This window comes from Tupaia chinensis, unplaced genomic scaffold (genome assembly GCF_000334495.1).
Source record: "Tupaia chinensis unplaced genomic scaffold, TupChi_1.0 Scaffold000086_1, whole genome shotgun sequence".
Classification (NCBI taxonomy): Eukaryota; Metazoa; Chordata; class Mammalia; order Scandentia; family Tupaiidae; genus Tupaia; species Tupaia belangeri.
Genome location: NW_006159548.1, coordinates 1,668,816 through 1,675,789, shown reverse-complemented (window position 1 = coordinate 1,675,789; position 6,974 = coordinate 1,668,816).

The following is a 6,974-nucleotide window of genomic DNA, read 5'->3' as shown; positions in this document are numbered from 1 at the left end:
TGTCAAGCACATGTGCATGTATGCCCAAAATCCCAGGAGGAGAATGAAGGAGGAGGGATTGTGGCATGGCCATCATCCCAGGAGATGATTATTCACTTTCCTCGCTGTCTCTGTCTCTTTCCTCTCTGGCAAGTGCACATCCTTATGGCAAAAATCTAAAAAACAGAACTAAACAAAAACTCTTTTTTTTGTAACTTTTTTTTTTTGTAGAGATTTTTGCTATAGGACATGTGCACTCACCAGAAAGAGAGAGCCAGAGAGACAGGAAGCAAGAAATAAATCCCCCTAGGGGGGGTGGCCACACCACAATCCCTTCTCCTCCATTCTCCTCTCAGGATCATGGGCACGCACGCACACGCGCCTGGCATGAATTTAAGCCACCGGGTCTGGGGCTTGAACCATGGTTGACTACATGGGAGTTCGATATAGCCATTATGTTAACTGGGGGTACCAAAACCTTAATAAATGAAGATGAAGCCTGCAAAATCCTTTCAGTTGGATAAGGTAGCTCATGGAATCCACTTGCCCCTCCCAGCAACGTGCTTAGCTCAAGTCATCTGTAATTAAGTTTAGAGAAAGAGGCATGTTTAGAGAAGAGCTGAGGATGAGGCTGTAGGAATAGGAAGGTGGCTGGAATGAAATAAAAAGCCGATTTCTGAGAATACTCTTTTATCTGGAACTAAACATAACTGTGACTGTTCTGGACTAAAAATGACCCTCGGTACCTCCAATATCCACACATAGGAAGTAGACTGAAAAAACTATTTAGCCCCAAGGAGGACATATTCTCCGATGTCTATGTCTTCTTCAATTGTGGCCAACAGAAATATTGAAGGAAAGACTTTCCAAAGGGGTGGAGCTGGGGCTATAACAGAGTGGGAACTTACTCTCTGGGAGCAGAAAAGGGATTCAATCAAGGAGTATAACCCATCTTCAGATAAGAGGCCACCTTAAACATCATAAATGTGATTTCAGAATTGCATCATACCTTCCATTATTTCCCTTTCTGAAAAGAATTGTCCGTTGTAGTTATACCTAGTCTCTTCTGTCAGTGGATTTGGGGTGTCTGGGGTGCAGAAAAGTCATGATTTTTATTCATATATCTCTCGATGAAGAGAACCCACAATCAGATCTGACCTAATTAAGATGACCAAAAACTGTTCCTTTCATCCTGATGTTATTCCAAGACACTTGAATTTTTCTCCTTTGGGGAGAGAGAGGAGTATATGTGTGAAATGGAGCAAATATTTGTAAGTGAAATTGGGGACTGGACTGGATTTTTGTATTATTCTACATTGCTGTCTTTCCTGAGGGCCAATTGTATACTAGTTCCCCCTTATTTGTGGTTTTGCATTTCATGGTTTCAGTTATCCATGGTCAACTGCAGTCCAAAAATAGGTGAGCTCAGTGAAAAGGGTATTTTGAAAAAGAGAGAGAGAGAGACCACATTCACATAACTGTTATTACAACATATTCATATTGTTATAATTGTCCTACTTGATTATTATTTATTGTTAATGTCTTACTGTGTCTAGTTTATAAATTAAACTTTATTATAGGGAGCTACATATAAGAAAAAACATAGCATATATAGGATTTTGTATTATCTGTCCTTTCAGGCATCCAATGGAGTCTTGGAACACCCCCTTCTTCCTGGGAATAAGCGGTTGCTACTCTATCTCCCCATTGACCTCAAGCTTGGTCATGTGACTTACTTTGGATTAAAAAAAAAATATGAGAAGCTTTCATAGGCATTGATGGGTCTTTTGTGCTTTATCTGAATGAGGGGGCGTCATTAACCGGGATCTTGGAGCAAAAGATGACAAGGAGCAGGGTTTCAGCCAACCTGTAATGGACTTGTGTAAGTAGGAAATGAACTTCTGTTATTCTATGAGGTTTTGAAGCCTTTGTTACCTTAACATAATTTTGCCTAAGCTGATCGATATGCCTTTTCGTCCCCTTTTGGAGTTTTGTTGAACATGACTTGTTTTCTTCCTTTCTTTCTTTCTTTTTTAAAGTAAGTGCTCTTTCTTTTGTTATGGAGTATGTGCACTGGCCAGAGAGAGAGAGAGGGAAGGTGAGAAATAACCCCCCAGAGGAATGGCCATGCTGCAGTCCCTTCTGTAGTCTTCTCTCAGGTCTTTGGGCATGCATGCACACATACTTGAAGTGATTTTCAAGCCACTGGGTCTACGGATCCAGCGGCTTGAAACTCATGTCAAGCACATGTGCATGTATGCCCAAAATCCCAGGAGGAGAATGAAGGAGGAGGGATTGTGGCATGGCCATCATCCCAGGAGATGATTATTCACTTTCCTCGCTGTCTCTGTCTCTTTCCTCTCTGGCAAGTGCACATCCTTATGGCAAAAATCTAAAAAACAGAACTAAACAAAAACTCTTTTTTTTGTAACTTTTTTTTTTTGTAGAGATTTTTGCTATAGGACATGTGCACTCACCAGAAAGAGAGAGCCAGAGAGACAGGAAGCAAGAAATAAATCCCCCTAGGGGGGGTGGCCACACCACAATCCCTTCTCCTCCATTCTCCTCTCAGGATCATGGGCACGCACGCACACGCGCCTGGCATGAATTTAAGCCACCGGGTCTGGGGCTTGAACCATGGTTGACTACATGGGAGTTCGATATAGCCATTATGTTAACTGGGGGTACCAAAACCTTAATAAATGAAGATGAAGCCTGCAAAATCCTTTCAGTTGGATAAGGTAGCTCATGGAATCCACTTGCCCCTCCCAGCAACGTGCTTAGCTCAAGTCATCTGTAATTAAGTTTAGAGAAAGAGGCATGTTTAGAGAAGAGCTGAGGATGAGGCTGTAGGAATAGGAAGGTGGCTGGAATGAAATAAAAAGCCGATTTCTGAGAATACTCTTTTATCTGGAACTAAACATAACTGTGACTGTTCTGGACTAAAAATGACCCTCGGTACCTCCAATATCCACACATAGGAAGTAGACTGAAAAAACTATTTAGCCCCAAGGAGGACATATTCTCCGATGTCTATGTCTTCTTCAATTGTGGCCAACAGAAATATTGAAGGAAAGACTTTCCAAAGGGGTGGAGCTGGGGCTATAACAGAGTGGGAACTTACTCTCTGGGAGCAGAAAAGGGATTCAATCAAGGAGTATAACCCATCTTCAGATAAGAGGCCACCTTAAACATCATAAATGTGATTTCAGAATTGCATCATACCTTCCATTATTTCCCTTTCTGAAAAGAATTGTCCGTTGTAGTTATACCTAGTCTCTTCTGTCAGTGGATTTGGGGTGTCTGGGGTGCAGAAAAGTCATGATTTTTATTCATATATCTCTCGATGAAGAGAACCCACAATCAGATCTGACCTAATTAAGATGACCAAAAACTGTTCCTTTCATCCTGATGTTATTCCAAGACACTTGAATTTTTCTCCTTTGGGGAGAGAGAGGAGTATATGTGTGAAATGGAGCAAATATTTGTAAGTGAAATTGGGGACTGGACTGGATTTTTGTATTATTCTACATTGCTGTCTTTCCTGAGGGCCAATTGTATACTAGTTCCCCCTTATTTGTGGTTTTGCATTTCATGGTTTCAGTTATCCATGGTCAACTGCAGTCCAAAAATAGGTGAGCTCAGTGAAAAGGGTATTTTGAAAAAGAGAGAGAGAGAGACCACATTCACATAACTGTTATTACAACATATTCATATTGTTATAATTGTCCTACTTGATTATTATTTATTGTTAATGTCTTACTGTGTCTAGTTTATAAATTAAACTTTATTATAGGGAGCTACATATAAGAAAAAACATAGCATATATAGGATTTTGTATTATCTGTCCTTTCAGGCATCCAATGGAGTCTTGGAACACCCCCTTCTTCCTGGGAATAAGCGGTTGCTACTCTATCTCCCCATTGACCTCAAGCTTGGTCATGTGACTTACTTTGGATTAAAAAAAAAATATGAGAAGCTTTCATAGGCATTGATGGGTCTTTTGTGCTTTATCTGAATGAGGGGGCGTCATTAACCGGGATCTTGGAGCAAAAGATGACAAGGAGCAGGGTTTCAGCCAACCTGTAATGGACTTGTGTAAGTAGGAAATGAACTTCTGTTATTCTATGAGGTTTTGAAGCCTTTGTTACCTTAACATAATTTTGCCTAAGCTGATCGATATGCCTTTTCGTCCCCTTTTGGAGTTTTGTTGAACATGACTTGTTTTCTTCCTTTCTTTCTTTCTTTTTTAAAGTAAGTGCTCTTTCTTTTGTTATGGAGTATGTGCACTGGCCAGAGAGAGAGAGAGGGAAGGTGAGAAATAACCCCCCAGAGGAATGGCCATGCTGCAGTCCCTTCTGTAGTCTTCTCTCAGGTCTTTGGGCATGCATGCACACATACTTGAAGTGATTTTCAAGCCACTGGGTCTAGAACTCAAACCACAGAGTTGGCCATGTGGGATCCAGCACCTCAGCCGCCACACCACCTACTAGACCTAAACATATTGATCTTTTGAAAGATGTCCTTGAGCCCTCTGTGAAGTAATATGTTCTCACCCCTACCAAACAGATGCTTCAGCTTTCAGTTGGAAATCTGAGTCACTCTACTGTGTTATAAGAATAAGTGCTGGGCCAGCAACTGGTGTGGCGATTTAGGCACTGGGTCCCACATGATTGATTGTGTGGTTCAAGGCCTGGACCTAGTGGCTTGAAAAGCACACCAGGGGGACCAGCAGCTAGTGTAATGGCTATGTAGCTGGACTCCCACGTAGTCGACCGCGGTTTGCATCCCGGACCCGGTGGCTTAAACTCACGGTGTGTGCGTGTGTGTGCATGCCCAAGATCCCGAGAGGAGAAAGGAGGAAAAGGGATTGCGGCGTGGCCATCCCCCCTGGGGAGTGATTTCTGACTTTCTGTCTCTCTGTCTCTCTCTGTCTGTCTGGCGAGTGCACACGCCCTATGGCGAAAACCTCTCCAAAAAAAAAAAAAGAAGAAGAAAAGCACACCAGGCATGTGTGTCCAGTATCCTGAGAAGAAAATGGAGAAGGGACTGCAGTGTGGCCAACCCTCCTGGGGCAGGGGATTGTGATTTCTCACTTTCTCTCTTACCCTCTCTGTGATGAGCACACATGCCCTATGGCCAACAAATAAAAAGAATAAGTGCTAAAATGCAGTGCTGGGCGAGTAAAGCTTACCCTCTCTTTCTTTTGGCATCCCCGAGGTTAGTATCATTCTGTTGGAGTAAACCTGCTAATGCCTAGTTTGATAGGTTTCCACGTTGGTCTGAAATCAGGATGTGTTTCTAGAGAACTGCACAAAGATCATAAAAGAAACTTCTTTAAGGGATCGGAGAAACCATTAGCATAATACCTGTGCTTGTTTTGAACCGGAAAAATGAAGCTTTTTGCCCCGATTGTATCAGAAAATCATAAGGTTAGAGTGTCTAAGAGGAAGCCTCTATTGTAGAGCTGGTTCTCCAATTTATTGGTTTCTAAGCTACCACCAAAGTGATATATTTATCACTCAGCCTCTAGCCACTTGTTGAGGCCATAGAGTACAACAGAACCAGGAGACTCAGAGTACTACAGAGCTGAGAGATCTCAGAGCATTTATCCAGGTAGGGAATGACCACCACCTGGTTAATCTGAGCAAACAGGTAGGAGGATTACTGCAGATCCATTTTATATCATATTCTTTGAGTGAAAATTTTACTTTCCCACTATTAAAATGAAGTACTGTAATATGCAGAATAGCCCAGTGCTTGAGAGGACAGACCCTGGAGCCGGACTGCATGAGTCAGCCGCCCACTTACTAGCTCTGTGACTGTTGTGGGCCAGGCTCCCAGGAAGCAGGCTCTGGAGCAGAATCCTTACACAGGAAGCTTCTTGGAAACCAGCACTTGCAAGGGAGCGAGGAGAACCGGACTGAGTGGAAAGAAAAGTTGAACTGAGGGCTGACCCTCTGGGGCGCTCTGGAGCAGAAATGGCCTTTCACAGATGTCCTGAATTAAGCCAGGGGGATTACACCTGAGGGAAGGGCATAACCTTGGGTAAAGTTCTGCCCAGGGAAATTCCTAGGTAAGGATTTACCTATGACTCACTAGCCAAAACACCTGGAATGAGAACCTGAGTCCTAAAGGAATGATGAGAAATGCTCTACAACGCAAAATTGGAGTCGTCGGAAGTTACCGTGCAGTTTTGCATAGAAAAATGGAAACATGCATCATGACTTTTCTGAGGACTTCATAGTTAACTTAGGCAAGATACTAACCTCTCTGTCCCTCAGTTTCATCTATAAATTGGGAGTAATAATAGTACCTTCCTCGTTAGGATAAATTAATATTTGTAATGACCCTGGAACATTATCTACCACACAGTGAGACTGTACAAGTCCTTCTACATAAATAATAGTCCAGTGAGATTTTCAGGAAATGTGCTTTAGTAAACAGGGGAGTTTTATAATTAGCCTATTGATTTTCTGTGTGGATATTCTTTTTTGTTTTTTGGGGGGTTGTTTTGGAGAAGTTTTTGCTGTAGGGTGAATGCACTCACCAGAAAGAGAGAAACAGACAGACAGAAAGCGAGAAATCACCCCCCAGGGGGGCTGGCCATGCCGCAATCCTTTCTCCTCCATTTTCCTCTTGGTATCTTGGGTACACACGCACATGCACGCACCGGAGGAAGTTTAAGTCACCAGGTCCGGGACTTGAACCACAGTTGACTACGTGGGAGTTCAGCCACATAGCCATTACGCTAACTGCTAGTCCCTGTGTGGATATTCATTTTGAAAGTGCTTTGATTATTTGGAAGTGGTTCTCAGTTTAGGAGTTCTCCCATAAAAGGGCCAGCAGGTGGCCTGGTGATTAAGGAGTTGGACTCCCGCACAGTCCACCACAGTTTGAGTCCTGAACCTAGCGCATGAAAATCTTGCCAGGCATGTGCCTGTGTGCCCTAAATCCCAGGAAGATAATGGAGAAAAGGGATTGTGGCGTGGCCT